The sequence below is a fragment of the Rhineura floridana genome, chromosome 12 (genome assembly GCF_030035675.1).
Source record: "Rhineura floridana isolate rRhiFlo1 chromosome 12, rRhiFlo1.hap2, whole genome shotgun sequence".
Taxonomy (NCBI): Eukaryota; Metazoa; Chordata; class Lepidosauria; order Squamata; family Rhineuridae; genus Rhineura; species Rhineura floridana.
In genome coordinates, this window is record NC_084491.1 from 43,385,567 (window position 1) to 43,406,751 (window position 21,185).

General features: G+C 42.7%; 1 pseudogene; it reads left to right on the forward strand.

The window, feature by feature from the left end:
- The first annotated feature begins 397 nt into the window (after positions 1-397).
- Positions 398-21,185, forward strand: part of LOC133368351 (NXPE family member 4-like) — a 38,458-nt pseudogene continuing 17,670 nt past the window's right edge.

Consider the following 21,185-nt stretch of genomic DNA (forward strand, 5'->3'; position numbering starts at 1 on the left):
CTTTCTGTTGATGGCTTGCATGTTGAGTTTTGAGTGTCTGTCCTTTTGTGGTGTATATACACACAAGCACAACAGGTTTCATATGGGGAACTTTAATCTGTATAGGATAAAAGGGGCCATAGCTCCAGGGCCGGCACCAGATTGCAGCAGGCTCTTGAAGGTGGTGGCGGCAACACAGCAGCAGAGCTTGGAAAAGTTACTTTTTTGAACTACAACTCCCATCAGCCCCAGCCAGCATGGCCACTGGATTGGGCTGATGGGAGTTGTAGTTCAAAAAAGTAACGTTTCCAGGCTCTGCACAGCAGCACTACTGCTGCTACCACCACCGGAGGATTAAATAGGCCCATCCACCTGAGTGTGTTATCGCGGTGTGTGCATACATCTCCCCTCACCCAAGATGGCATCGGGGCACGTTGAGGGCAGTGCACATCAGAGCAGTGCACTGATGCAGCAAGATGGGAAGTGGTGCAGCCAGCCCATGCCTGTGGTGGGGAAGCGGTGCCTAGGAGAGTTGCTCCCGCTCCGTGATCTGTGCCAGCATGCGTTCGCTGGGTGCATGCTCTGTGACCTCATGCTAGTGCAGATTGTGAAGCAGGAGCTAACCCACCCAGCCCCAGCAGCAGGGGTCCCTGTCAGCTGCAAGGGCCCTCGGCCGGTGCCCAACTTGGCCAGCCGCTGGTGCCAGGCCTGCATAGCTCAGTGGGCAAGCACACGATTTGCACAGAGAAGATCCCAGGTTCAATCCCTTGCAGCATCTCCAGGTAAAGCTGAGATATCCTTCTGCCTGGAACCCTGGAGAGCTGCTGCCAGTCTGTGTAGAGAATATTAAACTATATGGAGCAACGATCTTACTCAGTATAAGGCAGCTTCCTGTGTTTCCTATCCTATCCTATCCTGTCCTGCTCTAACCTTCATGTGTTTCCTATGCTTAAATTTACATTTCTACTTCCTGGTGAAAAGAAAAACATCGAGAAAGCAACAAGCAGACAGAGATTAAGGGGGAAGCAGCAAGGAGAAGTGTGGAGGTGCTTGGTTCTGTTTCAAAAAATGAGTAGGGAGGACCCAGATTTTGAGAACTTCCTTCTTCACAGACCTCCACCTTGTATTTCAGGATTGGGCTGGATGGCCTAGCCTCCATCTGTTCCATGTCAGGTTCATTGGTGCTCAGTCATAGGTCTGTTCCATCTTGGGTTTTTTTTACAGACTTTCCAAAAGAACACACACAAAACCCCCACATGTAAACTGTATGGATTTTATATACACTCTTGTATACCTGCTATCTTTGTGTCTATGCTTTGCAATAGTGCAGTGGCAAATTCAGAAGTGCAGGGTCCTTTCATGATAGTCACAGCCACACTATCTCCTGCCCTTTTTTGCTGCTGGGTTGAGAATTAGGTCCTTATTAATGCCTTTTCCCACAACAACAGACATCCCTAGGAACCAATAAACATGAAAGGGGGAGAGTGTCAGCTACTGAAAAGAATCTTCTCAGTGGCTGACTCATCTCCTTTCACTCTGATTGGCTCCAATCAGCAAAAAAACAGACAAGGAAGGATGTTAGAAGAGTCTTCTCAGTGGCTAACACACTCCCCTTTCATGTTGATTGGCTCATAGGACGGTGGAGACATAGGGACCGTGCTGGGACCCTGCTTCCAAATAAGTAAGGGGTCTAAGACGCCCTGAGATCATGGATGACTACACTCCTGATTTGTTTTGAGACTGAAACTGCAATGCAAAATCAGGAGAAGTGCATAATTCAACAGACAGAAACATAGGAACGGGGGATGAAGTGGAGAATAGCAACGTATAAAATGATGTATGATATGCAGAATGAAGATAGAAGTTTTTCTCCCTCCCGCATAATCTGGATTCATCCAATGAAGCCGGATGTTGGGAAATTCAGGACAGGCAAGAAGAAGACCTTCACAAAGCATAGAGTTAACCTGTGGAATTGGCCACCAACTTCGATGGCTTTAAAAGTGGAGTAGCCAAATTCATAGAAGATAAGGCTATGAATGGCTACCAGTCATGACAGCCATATATTACTTCCAGTAAGAGAGCCAATATGCCTCTCTGAATACTAGTTGTTGGGAACCACAATGAGTGAGAGGGTGTGACTGAGTTCACAGAGGATTCATAGAGGTTGTCAATGGCTACATAACCTCCAGTATCACAGACAGGATGCGTCTGAAGACCAGTTGGAGAGAGTGCTGTTCTGCTCAAGTCTTGTTTCTGGGTTTCTCACAGGCATCCCTGAAGCCACTATGACAGCAGGATGCTTCAGACTAGACAGGCCTTTAGCTTGATCCAACAAGGCTGTACTTAAGTCCTTAATGTTTATTATTTATTTATCAAATTTATATCCCGCCTTTCCTCTGAGGATGAGCCCAGGGTTGCAACCAAAAACACTAAAAGCACTCAAAAACATCTTAAAAACACAAGACTTTAAGACATATTAAAGCAAAACATCTGTAGAAACTGGGTTGTTATTTTTTAAAAAAACAGCTTTAAAAAATGATGAAAAGCAGTTCCCAACACAGATGCAGACTAGGATAAGGTCTCTACTTAAAAGGCTTTTTGAAAGAGGAAAGTCCTCAGTAGGCACTGAAAATATAAGAGAGAAGGCGCCTGTCAAATATTTAAGGGTAGGGAATTCCAAAGGATCGGTCCCACTACATTAAAAGTCCACTTCCTATGTTGTGTGGAACAGACCTTCTTATAAGACGGTATCCACAGGAGGCCCTCCACCTGCAGACTGCAATGATCGACTGGCTATATAAAGGGTAAAATGATCTTTCAGGTTTAGAATTCACCCTTCCCAAAATGAAGTCATTATTTGCCTTCCCTTTCTGCATTCCCACCTCTCCAAAACTGCCAAAAAACTATGGATTGAATATTTTGGCCTTGCATCAAGTGCAAGATAGGGTGAGATTGTGGAATCTCTTTCCTGGGTGCCTCTCTACTTTTTTCCTTGCCCAGTAAGCCACAGGACCAAGCCTTCCAAGGTTTTTCTCAACATGTTGTGGGACCCCACAGGAAAGTGCAACCTGGTGGTTTTAATCTCCGTGTACCCAGAACCATTTTAATGGCCGTTCTAATTGTGCTGCGCAACGTTGATGAGATGGGAGACAGCCAAAAATGTCTAACAGTGGCTGGAGAGTCCAAAGAGCAAAAGTGCCAAGACAGAGAACGGCATTGGGGGATTTAATATTTTACATAAATACACCTTACAATCACAGAAAGCCTGTGTGCTAAAAGGGAAAAAAAACAACCCATTGGAATATTTTATAGTGATGCAGATCGAGTGAAAAGGCTGTGAATAAAAAAAAGGTAGATAATTATTTGATGGAGTTCTTTTAGGATACGCCACAGCAGGGAATACTTACAGAGAATACATATTACTGGAGAGACACAGCTATTCAAGCATCAAACTAACCTATAAATTGTCACAGGAGAAAATTGGAGGAGAGAAATGGAGAGGGGTTGAAGTGCCGGCCAGATTATTAACGTCGGGTTCCGCTTCCTACCTCGCTCGCTGCAGTTGTCTGGAGCTACAGAGCCCCACAAAAAAAGGGAAGACTGCATCTAATAAATGCCTGGTACAAATTATGGCCCAAGCGCTACAGTAAAAAGGTGGCATCATTTATCTCTCCACCATCTGCGCAAAATCGTTTGGCTCAGTGGCGGCATCCTGCGCTGACTGAGAAAGTTTTATTTCACAGGCCCTGTTTGGCGGATTGGTTCCTATTTGCAGAGATGCATCTGCACCCTTAGCCCTGGGGTTGCAGAGCAATGGCCAGTGTTTTGGTCTGGAGTTCCACCAGAGCTAACTGCAGTCATTAAGGTCCCACTTGACTGAAAAGATCTCTTCTGACTCAAGTGAACTAGCCAAATCACAGAGTTCAGGCCACCATCTCCCTCTCCCTCTCCCCATCTCTCCAATATCACTAGCCATTTTGACCTGAGTAAAATATTGGAAGGGCCATAACTCAGTGGTAGAACATCTGCTTTGCATGCAGAAGGTCCCAGGTTCAATCCCCAGCATCTCCAGGTAAGGTTGGTTGATAACACTGTGTGAAATATCGGACAGCTGCTACTAGTCAGTGCAGATAGTACTGGGCTAGATGGACTAATGGTCTGACTTGGTATAAGGCTGATTCCTTCCTACCAAATAGGACATCTAGACAGGCTCAGGTGCAAGCAGAGCTCTTGAGCAAATACCAGGCATCCATATGTAAACTGTCTCCTTGATGATGCATTTTCCAGCACCAACTCTAACTGAAGGCTGTTGGAAAAGCACAGAAGCTCTGTGATGCAGCTAGGGATGTCAGAGAATTCCAACAGAAATGGGAGCAGAAATTGCCAACATTAGCTTATTTGTCCCATGTGTGGAACAGAAATCAATCCAGCGAATACAAACAGTATTCACTGTTGTTATTGATTTTGGTCCAGAAATGATACATCCTTCCCCCCATTTGCACTGTGTTTCCTTTGCACTGAAATGAATGGGTGGGATAACATAATAATAATGTAATTAGGTGTTGTTATGTTTTGAAATGATTTGACTGTATTTGATTGCTGTTGAATTGATATATTGATTTACATATTTGTTGTTCTGTTGTGAGCTGCTTTGAGCATATTTATATGGAAAAGCGGCATACAAATTTAAATAATAAATAAATAATGTAAAATTCCATCATAGCGGGCACTGAGATGAATAACGTCGGTTTTCGTCAGAAGCCAAACTGCAGCAGAATAGAAACAGCACTGCATGCGATGAACAGGAGTTGAAATGGAAATTGATGCCCTCTTACAGCCCTATATACAGCCAGAATAGATGAGCTCTGCAGTCTGAAAAGGACCAAGAAGCATTGTCCCCTCAGCCCTGATGCAGAGGAAGGAAAAAATGATACAAATGTGCCAGACTCGTCTGGCAACCAGTGCATACCTCAGCCCTGGAATTTAATTCTGCCATCCTGAGCTCCTTTGGGAGGATATAAATGCAAATAAATAAATAAATTATCCTCACTAAAGTGGGACTGCGGAGGACTAGCTTGATGGGTAGAGTGAACCAAATGAAGAAACAGAACCAAAATCACCTGTGCCCTTCCCTGCAAGCATGCTTCCGGCTGCTCTCTGTGCCTCTCGTCCTTCAAGAATCTCGCCAGTCTATCTTAACCAAAGCTTGACATCATTGCTCTTGAGAAGGCATTTCTGCAGCTCATAGGAATGAAGTGGGCAGGCAGTGCCCTGCTCTGCTCTCAAAGCTTCCTCGTCCAGCCACTGCAATGAGTCTAGCAGCTCTATCTGTAGGAAAGATCTGCTGTAGGCAGGATCCCTCTTGACTCCTTGTGCCAAGCAAGAGCGAAGGGGACGCTACAGCTCTCGGTAAACAAGGCTGCAAGCGTGTTGGGACTCCTTCCATGAGGCGGAGTCATTTATCATCATGAGGCCTTATGCAAAAAGGCAGGCCCGCCACCTGTTCTACCTCCTCACATGGTCAGATCAACACATAGTTCAAGGTGCCGCTGCTGCATCAGCAAGAAGGAAAGAGGGTTCCCCCTAGCACTGCAGAGGAGTGGCAGGGTGCTAGTGGCCCATTTGACAGAAAGGAGATGGGCTGTCATGATGCGAGGTCATTCAACTCTTCATCCCAAAGCAATTTAATTTTAAACATGCCAGTTACCAGAATGCTTTTATATACTTTAGCGTTGTTGTGATGCCACTTCTCTGGGATTCTCATTCCTTAGAAGTGAAGCAAGCCCTAACATTGTTATGCTTTCGACACTGGAAACTTTTTTTTCCTTCCAAGCATTTCCAAATAAGACCATTTTATTTCTGAGGTTTTTTTTTAAATCCTTGCTGGCTTCTATGTTTTGACACTGTTTTACGATCAGTTTTATGTTTTAGACATTATTTCTGTACACCACCCAGATATGTGCCTAGACCAGTTTATAAATTCTGAAATGAACAAACAAATAAAGAGAAGCCACTTTTGGAACATTTTGCATGGACACCCCCACACCAAATCTTGAACAGAATGCAAAATGGCAGAAAAGGTGTAGCAAAGTGAAACCCCACATGATCAGAGGGTTAGAGAGCACTTTCCTCATGAGGAAAAGCTACATTGTTTGGGATGTTTTAATTTGGGGGGGGGAAGATAACTCGCTGTAATCCTGTACCCATTTTCCTGGGAGTAAGCCCCACCAAAGTCAATGGGCCTACAATTTTCTACTCAAATCAGACCCACTGAAATTCATGGACCTAAGTGAGTCACGTCCATTAACGTCAGAGGGTCTCCTCTGCACATGGCTAACACTGGATTGGGGGTGCAGCTGTCCATTTCGGTTCTGTCCGCTTCTCATTTCTCAAATCTTAAATTCAGTTCTCCACATTTCTGCAGCAAATTGCAATTTTTAAGAAAGAAGCCGCATGAACATTCTTCAGCATTTTAGAATGGATTTCTCCTAATAAACACAGTTTTGTATGTAGTTTTGACTGATGTGCACATTTTTGCAAGCAATTTTCACGGATACATTCATTTTTAATGCACCCTTTCTACTAATATATACATTCTTGTAAACATTATTTGGGTGGAGAGCTGCATTGCAAAATTTGGATAAATGTGAATTTTGAAGGATGGCTGCCTTTCAGTATTGTCTGGAAAATGTGAATTCGATAGATCCGGCTTTGAATGTGAACTGAATCAGATTTCTCCCCCATTCCCATCTCTGAGCAAACAGGGATAGGATTGTGTTGCAAGGCTACAATCCTATGCATGCTTGTGGTACCAGAGGGAATGGTAAAGTTCACAAGCAAAACTGAGGACCACTACAAACAGCCAACGTTTGCAAAGAGGAAAGTTCACAGCTAGAATTAGAACTGGTGCTGACTGGGAGACCAGTCAGAAAATCCCTTGCTTGAATCTCACCTCTGCCCTGAACTCACTAGATGGCCTTAGGCAAGCCTCTCTCTTGCCGTCCGCCTCCAATATTCAGGATAATAGTGCCTACCTTACAGAGTTGTTGTATGGACTTCTTCAAGAGGATGTTGTGAAGTGCTCTGAACACTCAAAAGCATTGTATAAATGCCCAGCAGTTTTTGAGTGCTTTTAGCATGCAGTCCGAGGGGTATGTCCCTTGAGAATTTGGGAATGCACCAACTTAGGGGATACGTTGCTTCATCACTGGTGCCCTAAAACACTGCTTGTCCTCAAAACATCTACTTGGTTTATGTGTCCAGTCAGGGCTGCCGCTGTCTCCATTAGAGCAAATTTAAAACTTCTTGAATATTTATTTATTTAATTAATTAAATTTATCGGCTGCTGTTTCTTCACAAAAGGGAACCCAGCATGACTTACAATCAATTAAAAAGCTTAAAATAATATAAGGAAACGAAAAGAAATAAAGAATGTGAAAAGGTTTTATTATTTAGTTATTAAATTTATATTCCTCCCTTCCTCCCAAAGGATCTCAGGGTGGCAAACCCCAAGCAATAAAACATCCAATAACGTCTAACACAGATGATTCCTTTACTGGTAGAAATGAAGGTATTGTCAGCCTAGTCTATTTGGGTCCTTCTGCGCATCTCAGCCATGACCTCCTTAGCAAAATTATTCTGCTGCTTCTTCCCAAGGAGCTGGGCGCTTCCATCAGGAAACCGGTTAGATGATGCAGAGCAATGCCAATATGGAGACTTGATATGAATGACAGAAAGTTTTATAGGCAAAGATCCATGAATGAAACTGCTCTGAGCCCCTGCGGGTTCTTAGACAAGTGCTGGAGAGATGAAAGCCTTATTTATGTGTAAGATATATCTGCAGAGAGGGAGCTGTAAATGGCCAGGCGCAGTATGAAGGTTTGCAGCAAATGCAGTAAAGTTTTATATTCCTGAAAACTAGGAATAAAAGATAGCACAATTTTAAAAGAAAGTGGATAAAACTGGCCTTCCGTGCAACTGAAAAATCATCTCATTGTTGGAATGATTCAACTCGAACTGGTGGATTGTGTCTGCATGGGGTTAAAAAGGGTAGCTAGAGAGCAGACCTCCTGATTGAAAGGCTATACCTATCCTTTGATCTCCTGCTGACTCTTCCTTCTTGTTAGACTGATATTCTCAGGATGTTGACCACATCTTCCGGTTTCTTCTTCATTCTCTTGAGAGGGAGAGGACATCTTCTCTTTGTCTGTCTCCTGCCAGCATGAGGGCAAACACTATGCTTAGTGTTTGCGTCTCCAACTTAGCTAGTTAGCTAGATGTAGAACCCTTTCCTATCAAGTATGTACTTCCAGAATAGTTATTTCTTATTTTGAAGCTTAAAGTCTCAGTCTGACTAATTCCAGGGAAGGTGTAATATCTCGCAAGGATTCAAGCACACAAAGCTCACTCAGGTGCTTTTTGCTACGCTGCAACACTTATAAGAGTTAGTCGCTGGCTTCTTGTGACAGCAGAGCTGAATTCGAGCAAGAGACGCAAGAGCAAAAATGCTTTGAAATCACCACAGGAGGACGTGAGGAAGAGGAGGAATAATAGTCAAATAAAATAGTCGGCAGGGTGCCTAGGAGAGCTGAAAGCAGTTCAGCATGCAACAGTAGTTAGCATTTGACTGTGTAGAGCTGAGGTGCTTCGTATTTATTTATTTCCTTTCTGACATGCAGTCAAAGTATTTGATAACTGATATGCAACGGTAGTTTACTAGGTTCCATAGGAACATATGAACATAGAAAGCTGCTTTATACTGAGTCAGACTTTTGGTCCAACTAGTTCAGTGTTGTCTACACTGATTGGCAGCAGCTCCCCATGTTTTCAAACAAGGGACGTTCCCAGCCCTACCTGGAAATGCTGGGGATTGAACCAGGAATCTTCTGCCTGCAAAGAGGATACTCATGTGAGCTATATGGGCCTTCCCCAAGTATTCTATACTAGGGGTGCTCTGTCCCCCTGCTCAGTTTGCTCACCAACCCCCCCCCAAGCACTCACACCCCAGGCACTCCCAAAGGCACACACACCAGTCATCTCCAAATACACACACACACACCAGGCACTCCCAAACACAAACACACACACACACAAATGGGGGACTCCCCCCCAGGCATTCCCAACACACATACACACACTTACATACTCACACAAACACACACACAGGGACTCTGAAACACACATATACTCACAAATGCAACCCTCAGGCACTTGCAAATGCCCCCAGATGTCTCCAGGCACCACACTTCCCTCGCCAACCCCACTCACAATTCCTCCCGGTGTCACCAGCCAGGGGCCCACCAGCGCTCCTTGCCTGTCCCTCTGCTGTGTGACTGCCCCACCCCATATACTGTTGCTTCTCCCTCGGCAAATGGTGTTGCATTCAGTTCCATGCAACTTGTCTAGGTCACCTCCCTACTTCAGGTGTTTACCTGTCTCCTGCCCAGGCCACTTGCCACCCGGCCACTTGCCCACTTGCTCCACACCCACCCACTCACCGCTCTCGGTCGCCTGCTCCACAGCTGCTCACTTGCCTTACCCGCCCTACATCCGGCTGCCCTGCTCACTCGGTTGCCCCCCCCCGCCAGCCATCCTTGCTTCTCTCACACCCCCGCCTCACTTGCTGACCTGGCACCGCACCATCCCCGTCCCCACGTGATGCAGCATGATGACATGATAGCTTAGGAAAATATTATATAGTTAGATAGAAATCAAAGCAATTAAGAAGTCAAATTTGGAAGAGAAAAACAGATTATAAATTCCAGCTCCACATTTGAAGTGTCATTCCAGAACTCCATATTCACTTCGGCTCTCTAGCCTGAGCAGACATCTTACATTGCATGTTACTTCACGGTACAGTTCAATATTGCAGCCAGACGTGTTTGCAGCATCCCACAGAAATGGTATGTGTGGCTTTTCACCACCTCCTGTCATTAGATACCCATGTTAGGCACCCACAGGCTTCTGCCAAACCCCAGAGGGAAAATTCAAGTGCAGCACTTGAGCAAATAAAGTGGATTTAAGCCCTTAAAAGCTTCATTGTTGTCTCATTTTATTTTATTTTTGAACAAGTAAACGTGAGTACTCAGCTCAAGAACTATTAGCTGTTCTCCTTCCCCAAAGACAAAAGTAATGGAAATATTGGCTTTTAAGGAACTTTTAGCCATACTTATGAGTATTAATAACTCTAGACCACATTCAATTTAGCTACACTTGTAAAACTGAAAGTATCTTTTGCCCACAACATTCTGATTCAGTGGACCTATTTTTCTGTACATGATTATTGGTTAGCTGAATGCCTGAGTGTTTTGTTAAAAGGAGAATTCATCCCAGCTGGATGAACAGGTCTCTGCCACTGTTTTTCAATTGATTTGGTGTGGTTTTCTGGGCTATAGCTGTTTTTATGATATCATGCACATTTCCTTGAGACATAAATGTGGAAGGCAATAAAGCAACATCAACAATGACAATGATAACATGAGAGGAAGAAGAGCCCTGGCTGATGGGACGGCAGCAGAGAAGTCTTTGCCGCCTTCTGTGTGAAATGAAAAGAGCAATCATCATGACTCCCTCATTCTTTTCTTCTCCAGGCTAAACACACCCAATTCTTTCCACCTTTCCTTGCTTTCCACAATCCTGGCCATCTCTGTTGTCCTTCTTTGAGCCCTTTCTAATTTATTTAAATAGCATCCTTCTTCAACTGTGATGCCCAGAACTGGACACGCTGTTCCAGAGGAGGCCTCGCTAGCATGAAGTAAAGTGGAACTGTTACTTCTCACAGCTGGGAAACGGTGGTTCTTTCACTGCAGCCTAAAATCACATTAGCCTTTTTTGCAGCCCCATCACACTGCTGCCTCATGTCAGGTCTGCTCAGAAATAAGACTGCAATCCTTGTCTGTGCACATTTCTCTAGGAGTGAGCTCCACTGAACACAGCGGGATTTACTTCTGAGTTAACATGCATTGGAATTACACTGCCATCAGTCTACTTCTCTTGGCTTAATACAAATAAGTGTGCAGAGAACTGCAGTCTCAGTCATGTTGTTAGCTAATCAATTGTTTTGTCATTGCCATTGCTTGGGAGGGATGGTGGCACATGTTGGTTGCCATTCGCTTCCACCGAGAAGGAATTGCCTTTCCCTCCCTTGGTTGCAGAATGTCATGGGGTTCCCCTCTGGAATCTAGAATAAGCCCTGGAGCCTTCTTATGTTACTCACAGGTGGAAAAGATCCAAGGTCAAAGGGAAACTGGGTGCATGTCAGAAATTCATATGGGCTTGTTGCATGAAGTGTTTTGGGGTGCATTTTTATTTTAACATATGCCACTTACACTCATCTCCAAGCAGTGTACAGGAAAAGCAATACAATGAAAATAAAAATGAGTTAAAATTATACCATCAGAATTCAGTTAAAATACCTGCTGGATTTTTTTAAAAAAAGTATTCAGTAGGTGTTGGAAGTTCCGAGAGAGGGAGCCTGACTGACCTCAACTGGAAGGGAGTTCCATAAAATTGGGCCCTCAATACTGAATGCTTGGCTCCTATTGGATCCGAACCATGCATCCAAACCATGGAGGGCCACTTTCAGTGACTCTCCCAAAGACCTCAGTGATCAGGCAAGGATGTAAGGGATCAGGTGGTCCCTAAGGTGTGCTGGATCCAAGTTATTAAGGGGTTTGTAAATTCAGACATGAAACTTCACCCTGGCCTGCTAGCCTATGGGCAGCTAGTGCATGCTTTTGAGCACTGGAGATATGTGCTGGCAATAATCGGTCCCCATCAACAGTTTAACCTCAGTGTTTTGCACCAGGTGGAGCCTCCAGATCAGGCCAGTGATTGCTGTGTGGGCTCATTTGCCACTGGAACCTGGCAAAACACCAACCCTTCCTCACTTGTGCAGCTGTTCTGCAAGTATCTACTACTCCAATGGAATAGGTTTGCTGTGTCCCTCAGACTGTATCTTGTACTTGAGCACCATCTAGTGAGAGCAGTTTGGAACAGCACCTCTAACTTCTTTAGTGCAGAGCTAAAAGCGCTTTTTGGCTTGAATCCAGTAATAAAGATATTAAATGTAGAAATCCAGCAAGGTTGTGGAAGCACTCCAGCCTGTTCTTAACTGATGGGGTGAGACCATGTCAACATTTAACATCTCTGCTCAGAGATATGCACTAGTTGCCAATTTATTGCCAATTTGTTACCAAGTTCAAGGTGTTAGTGCATGAAATCCTTAACAGCTTCGGATCAGTTTCCTTGTGAGACCTCCTTACCCCATATGTGCCCACTTGAGCACTTTGCTCTGTGGAACAGGCACTGTTACAGATGCCACATAACACTTGTTCTGCACTGGTAAGAAATCATGCTTTTAGTGTGGCAGCACCTACTCTTTGGAACTCCCTGCCTATTGACATCAGGCAGGTGCCCTCGCTGTATTACTTTCAGCACCTACTTAAACATTTTCTGTTCAGGCAAGCCTTTGCAGACACAGAAATGTAGATCTGTTTTAATAGTCAGTAGCAATTTTAATTATTTTAAATATGTTTTAATTACTTGTTTTTAACTGTTTTATTAATAATTTTAACGTGTTTTGTAAACCCCTTAGGGTTCTTCACATTCAAGCGGTATATAAATTTTGTTAAATAAATAAATAAATGTAAATACAGTAAAGTGAAGAAACTTGATTGCGTTTCTGCTGGATTATGGGCACAGTTATTTCAGGGATATCACAACAGCATGACAGATGCCCCTTTGCCAATGTTTGAGTGATAAACTAACCAGACGTTCCTATCCCAAATTATCTTCACTTTGGAAAATTGACCAATGGTGAGCCAGACATTTTGCTTGTCATCTGTCCAACCACTCCCAGGATCTTGATCTTGAAAGGACGACTGTGACATTTTAGTTACTTCCTAATTAAGGAATCGCCCTCCTGTGGTTTGGCTTTTATGTATATTTCTATCCCACCCTTCTACCCTACAATAGGGCATTAAGGGCAGCTCACAACAAAATCATACACAATAAAACACACACACACAAAACATTAAAATAGACAAAATACATAAAATGCAGTTAAGACATACTGTATGGGAGAGGGATATTAAAAGGGACTAAAGAGGTAAACTAAAAGGGGGGGGATAAAATCAGTTTGAGGCTTGACCTGCAGTCCCTCCAAATTCAAATGGACCAACATGACGAGTTGCAACTTTTTTGTCTGCTTTGGAAAAGAACAACAACAACAAAGTCTTGGTGTGGCATCTTTAAAGCTAACATACACTTTTGTGGGCCAGAGACTTCTACTCGGACATGAGGGTAAAGGCATTGTTTCGAAGCACATTGGGCTCTTAAAAGGAACAATAGGCAAGAAAGGGAGGGCAGGTTAACCCTAACCCTAACCTTCCACCCCCCCAATCCTGATTAAAATTGTGTCCCCTTTGCATTTGACTGCATCCAGTTCTGGTCTCCGCACTTCAAGAAGGATGCAGACAAACTGGAACAGGTTCAGAAAAGGGCAACAAGGATGATCAGGGAACTGGAAACAAAGTCCTATGAGGAGAGATTGAAAGAACTGGGATTTTTATAGCCTTGAGAAGAGAAGACTGAGGGGAGATATGATAGCATTCTTCAAGTACTTGAAAAGTTGCCACACAGAGGAGGGCCAGGATCTCTTCTCGATCATCCCAGAGTGCAGGACACGGAATAATGGGCTCAAGTTGCAGGAAGCCAGATTTTGACTGGACATCAGGAAAAACGTCCTGTTAGAGCCATACAACAATGGAACCAATGACCTAGAGAGGTAGTGGGCTCTCCGACACTGGAGGCATTCAAGAGGCAACTGGACAGCCATCTATTGGGAAAGCTTTAATTTGGATTCCTGCATTGAGCAGGGGGTTGGCCTATAGGCCCCTTCCAACTCTACTATTCTATGATTTTCCCCTAAGGCTAGTAGCAATTTGGTCATGGCATTTTTGTAGGGATTGCAGCTGGAAAGGGAAGGGTTAATCCTACCCTGACACACACACACACATGTGCTGCATCTTCCATGAAAACTGAGGCCCCTCACAGGCCTATTTCATTTTTCAAAATCCCTGACATGTTTGCATAAGTAATTTGGCTCCCAATGGGTGGGCATCAATGTCCAGAAAAAATGTCTTTTCATGAAGTGAGCCCCAAAGGTCAAGTAATTCTTCCTAGAGGTAGTTGTCTCACAGCAACCAACGCCTTCCAGAATCCAAATGAATACAGAGTCCAATCAACTGAATCCAGTATTTCCATAAGAATGGGGGCGACTTTTCTTCCCCCGCAGAGCCACTGGTGGCAAACAGGCATCAAAGCATGAAGCTCTTGCCGGCCAGATCCAGCCCCCCCCCGGCCAAAATCAAACACCTGAAGAGGGACACTTTGCTTTCAGTGGCAATCTAGTGTCACCCAGGATTTCTTCAGTCAAGTTCCTTATAATCGCAAACAAAGGGCAGTGTGTGCAACAGAGATTTTAGACTCCTGGGTCATTGCAGGATCCGCTTCTTAAGTGATTTATTCCAGTTTCACGAGCCTGGATGTTGTTTGCGAGCCTCTCTCTGAAACGTCCTCAGTCGTTCATTTCTGTTCTTAGCAATGGGACCAGATAATGGGCCCACAGACTGAAAAGTCCCCGTGCGTGAGCAGACCACGCTACGCTGCAGCAAGAGACGCTTATGAAAGAGGCCATAGAAGAACAAGCTGGGTGAGTAAGGGGTTAACTGGCTCTGGACAGGATCCAGCCCCTCCACGTCCCTTGCAGCTGCTGCAGAGGGAGAGGTGGGTTAGCAGAGCCCACTTCATCAGTTCGGCCAAAAATCCAGCTCCATTTGGGTGCTGCACCCCCTGCACTGTTTCCATTCAAGGTGATCATTATACATGAAGCCTGTGAGGTTAAAACTGGTGCCAAAGTTTGCTTGTTTCCATCTTCCCTTCTCAAGCCTTTCCCCCTTTGGTCCAGTGAAGTCAAGGACTGTCTCTTTTGTTGCTGGTCTCTAGGAGCTTTTTCAGCTGAAAAAGGGGGCAAAAATTGTGTGGTGGCTGGAGGGTGGAAGAGAGACAATTGAAATAGACTGACAGCCAGGTATGATAGGGAGCTCAGAGCCAACTATAGACCAGGAAACTCCTTTTCATAGAATCATAGAACATTAGAGTTGGAAGGGGCCTATAAGGCCATCAAGTCCAACCCCCTGCTCAATGCAGGAATCCAAATCAAAGCATTTTAATTCAAAGGAAGTCGATGTGAAGCAACCCTTTAATCCTGAGGTTCAAAGTATGTATCAGTATAAACATGGAAACTCAACAATCATGATTCCTTCTCATTGGGATTTAGCCCAGCATAGTTGGGCATGCAAGCAAGAACTCAAAAGGAGAAAAAGTCTCCCTGACTGGAAATCTAAAGTATGCCTTTCTTTTCTTTTCTTTTTTAAAAAAAGTAAGTTTATCTGCTTTATAGAAAATATAAGTAAAGCATATTAACACACGTTAGAGTAACAGAGCAATCCAGTCCAGCAATCCGCCATGCTGGAGAGGTTGGCACGGAGCAGAGGTGTTCCTTCACCAGTCTTTGCTGACGGGAGAGCGCCATCATGGGTGTGGAAGCCCTGCCAGAGCTGGCCAGAGCTTGGAAAAGTTACTTTTTTGAAATACAACTCCCATCAGCCCCATCCAGTGGCCATGCTGGCTGGGGCTGATGGGAGTTGTAGTTCAAAAAAGTAACTTTTCCAAGCTCTGGCAGCTGGCACAATTAAGAAGCATTTTTCCTGTCACCCCTTCTGCCCTTGAATAATGTGGACGGGGCACTGACTGAGCTGCTCCGTTGAGCCCCCGCCCAGTGTGGGCCAGGAGTTAGGATTGGACCCTGCAACAGAGTACAAGTCGATAAGAAAATCTGTTATTCTCCTTATAGCATGCCTGATGTCGGACTGACACATTATGTGCTACTGGACTCAGGGATTTTCAGGGTTTTCAACAATATACAGTTGGACACTTCTGGTGCAATGTATCGTGGGAGGCTTAAAATCAAAGGGGGTGACTGACAGGGAAGCCCTCTCGTCCTTCCACAGAGGTGAACAGAATGGCTTTAGCTTGTATCTTGAGGCCAGCAGCTTTCTTGGCTCTTGAGGTTGGAGCAATCACCGCCCTCAGCTACATGTTCTACAGAACCAAGTCCAAGGTAGGAATCCTTACCCTGTTTTCTCTAAATAACAAACCCAAACCCAAAACTCATTCTGAAAGCACAAAATGTGTGTATATATAAACCTCTTCAGTCACTTAATACCTTTGTACTTATCTGGCAAAATCATTGCATCTGATGTTGTGCCTGATGTGTACAGGGACCCAGAAAGTGTTTTTAGAGTGGAGGGGGGGTTAGAAAAGGGCAACTAAAATAGTCAAAGTTCTGGAGCAGCTCTTTTAAATGGAAAGGTTACAGTGCTTGGGGCTTTTTTAGTTTAGAAAAAAGGTGTGGCATGATAGAGATTTTTAAATTATGCATAGTGTGAAGCAGAGCTTGGAAAAGTTACTTTTTTGAACTACAACTCCCATCAGCCCAATCCAGTGGCCATGCTGGCTGGGGCTGATGGGAGTTGTAGTTTAAAAAAGTAACTTTTCCAAGCTCTGGTGTGAAGAAATGGATAGACCTCTTTCATAATTTGAGAACTCAGAAGGGACATCCCACAAAGCTGAATGTTGGGAGATTCAGGGAAGACAAAAGGAAGGAAGTATTTCTTCACACAGAACTTAGTGACGTGAATATTTGCTTTCACAAGGTGTAGTGATGGCCACTAACTTGGATGGCTTCATAAGAAGGTTAAACAACTTCATAAAGCTATCAATGGCTACTAGCAGGGGTGTAGTCGTCTTCTTTTTAGGGTGCTAGATGGTCTTACTTTTTTGGGAGCAGGGTCCCTATGTCTTCAGTGTCCTTTCCTGCTGACTGGAGCCAATCAGAGTGAAATGAAGTGAATCAGGCACTCAGAAGGCTCTTCTCAGTATCCAACACACTCCCCTTTAGTCTTAGTATTAGAGACTTCCGGCTGATAGCAGGAGCTGATAGCTGACTGGGAGAGGCTCTCCCCAGGGAGAAAGCTACACACGTTCCAGATCACGTGGAGAGAATGCAGGGAGACATGAACACACACAACTAAAGACAACAAGATAACCCTCTGAACTAACAGTGATGGGAATTTAAGACCTTGAAGCCTAAAAAAATAAAGAAAACTTAAGGAAATTGTAGCGGCTGCCAGTAAACGCCTACGGATACCCTGCAGTAAACTTCTTAGTAACGAGATAATTAACTCTGCTTACTTAATATCTGAACTTTTAAATTCTACTCGCTTGTGGACTGAAAGAGAGTGTTTAAGGACTTTAAATTTGAAAAAGATACAAGAACTAACCCCAAGGCATAACGTTGCAGTTGTACCTCTATCTCAGGAAAGAATGGTTCTAACTAGAAAATCCTATAGAGAGTTGGGAACATTACCCACTCCACTCACTTCACTTACTTCTCAGAAGGAACCTTCGAACAGTTCTAAGCAATCAAAGATTACGAGATACTATAAGAAAAAAGAAATAACAACAGTCAATTTAAATAATGACTCAAGCCTGAGAAGTAATGTGGCTGAGTTAACTTTTAAAAAGCCTGCCTTTACAGAGCTTGGAAAAGTTACTTTTTTGAACTACAACTCCCATCAGCCCCAGCCAGCATGGCCACTGGATTGGGCTGATGGGAGTTGTAGTTCAAAAAAGTAACTTTTCCAAGCTCTGCGTACAACTACAAGATATTAAAGGAACATATCCTTTAGGACTACAAAACTGTGAAGAGTCTTGTTTAAACCTAGCACAAGAGTTAAGAATGGCAAAGGAACTAGAGGATATCTCTTCAGAACCTAGTATAATTATCAATGAACTGACTAATGAGATATCTCTTTCGAATTCTATGCCCACACTTGAATCTTCTCATAATGACCTATTAACTGATTCACTCTATCATACTAAAGATTCTGAAAATCTAATCCTTTCTTTAGACTCATCTTTGCAAGAAAGTCTTATGGATGTGAATTCTTTTAATCTTACTCAGTTTATGGAAAAAATATATAAAGAAACTCCAGCAAAAGAAGCTTCCTCTTTTAATTCTAACCAAAAAAAGCTTAATCATTCTACGACAGCTACTCAGAAAACTCCTTCCATAGATGGGATTTGGGCGTCAGCGGTATCACAATCTCTTTCACAAATATCAAACTTTGTGGCGGAAGCAATTTCAATTCTATCAATGTTAACAGAACTTATTTTAAAAGCTCAACCACACCCAAAGCCACAGAGTGACTCTTCAACTCAAACATCTCATGATAGAGGGCTCAAAACTCTGTAACTACAACAAAACAATTATCAAACAAAATCAAAATCAACTACATAGAAAGAGTAAGAACATCAAGAATCACAGATCCAAACGAAAAACACATATGAATTTTGGTAAACTTTATAACTTATTAGATGTCTCTCAGAATTCACAAAAAAAGAAAAAGAAAAAAAGAAAAAAAGAAAATCTAAGAAATCTAAAAAACACTCTCCTGAAAAAGCCAGTGGACTTATAATTGAAGATGCTTCTCAAGAAATTCTCCCAACAGCAACAGTAGAGGACACTTCAGTCCTACTTACCTCCCCTCATCGCATTCAACACTCTTCCATAAGTGATAATATAAGGAACACAACCATACAAAAATGGAAACTAACTTTAAATAAACAAAAACTAGTTATATGAAACCTTCCAAAACCTATGGGATGGCTTAATCATAGAGGACGAAGACAACATCTTTGGGAATTTCTTGAAAACCTACTTCCGGGTGTGATTAATTTCAACACAATTAAAGCAGTTCAATCTCTTTCTTCTACTTACTCGTCGAGTAGAGCAGTGATAACTTTCAGTGATCCTTTTGCGGTAAAACTGCTATATGAGAAAAAAAATCTTTTAGCTACTCGTCATCTTTGGATTACAAGATTCTTTGAAAATCAGGCATCCCCTCAACCTATATGTTCACTTAACCGACTGCCTTCGAAACAACACAATCTGATAAAAAAAACCCGAAGAGATAGAAAATGCTGTTTATACAAACTCACAAAACCAATCTTTTTCAGCAGAAACTCAATCCCAAGCTTCAGGGATCTTAAATAATCAACCTATTTTGAATAGCATTTCTACACGAAAGAAAGATGATATCTTACCTGAAGAGCTTTTCCTTCTTGACTCCTATAAAGATTTTACTTTAACCGAGCAGTCTGAACTAATTAATAGGCTAAAACACCTAGTGTCTGCCCTTGAAAATAAGAGGACTAGGGACAACCCTCCAACTTACTCTATATCATCTTCAAGGGAGTCTAATTCGACATCATGTACAAACTTACTGTCATCCAATGAAAATCATCAGATAAGGTTGAAAGATCATCGGGGAATTACATTTTTACAGTCTCCTAATTACTCAACAGAAGAAGTAGTTTCTACTGAATCAGCAAGATATCGAAGAGATCCTTTAAATCAATGACTACACCGACTAAAAACCACTTTACCTCTAGAAACATTAAAAATTATTACATGGAACATCGCAGAATGGAATTCAAAAAGCATAAAAGAAACTCTGTCCAGATATGATATTGTTCTGATACAAGAAACCTGGGCAACGGAAACTCCATTACTTGATGGTTATATACCTTTTGACCTCCCTGCAAGTCTGAGTTGTAAAGGGGGTCGTCCTAAAGGCGGTATTTGTACATTCATTTCAACTGCACTAAAGATAAAAGTTACCACCTTAACTCCGTTGCAAGATATGGTACTCCCAATTATACTGGAATTTCCAATGTTTTCGTTAATAATCCTTAATGTATACTTACCTCCTATTTGAACAAAAAACACCATAGTGGAAAAAATTTCACTTTTAGAGGCATACATAATGAACCTCACTAATAAATATCCAGAAATGTATTTAATTCTCTCGGGTGATTTCAATGCTAGGATAGGTGCTTCGGATTTGGCGTTGTATGAGAAATACCATCAAACACCGCTGATACCCGATGATATTATAAATATTCCCCCAAGACAATCAAAAGATTTTGGGATAAACTTTACAGGAATTTCGCTCATGAAGATGACTATTAGAAATAACTTAGCTCTTTTAAATGGTCGAGCTCCAGGGGACGCTACCGGAGATCTAACATACTTCTCTGCTAATCGCTCATCACTTATTGATTTAACGTTTATCTCGATTGAACTTTTCCATAAGATAAGACAATTTAAAATCATTAATAGACCAGAAAGTGACCACCTCCCAATCGTAATAGAAATTGAGAGTTCAGAGAACAATATATATCTTAATTTTCAGACCTTCTCTAATAAGGAAGCGGATATTTATCCAACTAGAGTTAAATGGATTCCCAAATTAGAAAAGGAGATTTCCAATATTCTGGCTTCCCCAGAAATTCTTCGAATTAAAGAGGAAATTATACAAACATTTCATAATAATAGTCCACTTCCGATGTTACAGGAACTCATGTCAAGATTACAATTAGCCATCTTCAAAAGCTCACAAAAGAATCCAAAAACCTTGTTTCCTAGATCTAAGTCGTGGTTTGACAACGAATGCCTAGAGCTTAAAAAGCAATTAACTAATACTTACCAGAGTTATATGATGTTCGGAAATAGAGAATTTCTTCAAGCATATTGCAATACAAAAAAAAGATATAAGAAATTAATTAAGAGAAAGAAACTGCATGAAAATACAATTATATGGCAACAAATTTCAAATGCTGCAAAACTTAATAACCCAACCATATTTTGGTGTCTCATTGCTAGACAATGGCCAAAATCCCATTCGCAATTGAATGCTGTGATCCCGGCTCACATTTGGGAAAATTATTTTTACAATTTATATTTGGATCAAACTGATCTCAAATTCTATCAATAACGTTCCTGCCCATTTGGCTGGGGCGGATTTGCCTACACCCTATTATTGGGAAGGCTTGGGAAGGTTCCAGAAAATTGTGTAATAGGTCAGGTGGTGCACCTTGACCAATTGGGCAAGGGTTTTGAGCAGCTATATATAGTATGCTCCTCCTTAAGTGCGCACCTTTTTTGCCTTGCGGCACTTACTGCTGGTTCACGCTTGCAGGGGCTCTTTCAGCGTTCTGTTGGTGATCGTTTCCTTGCT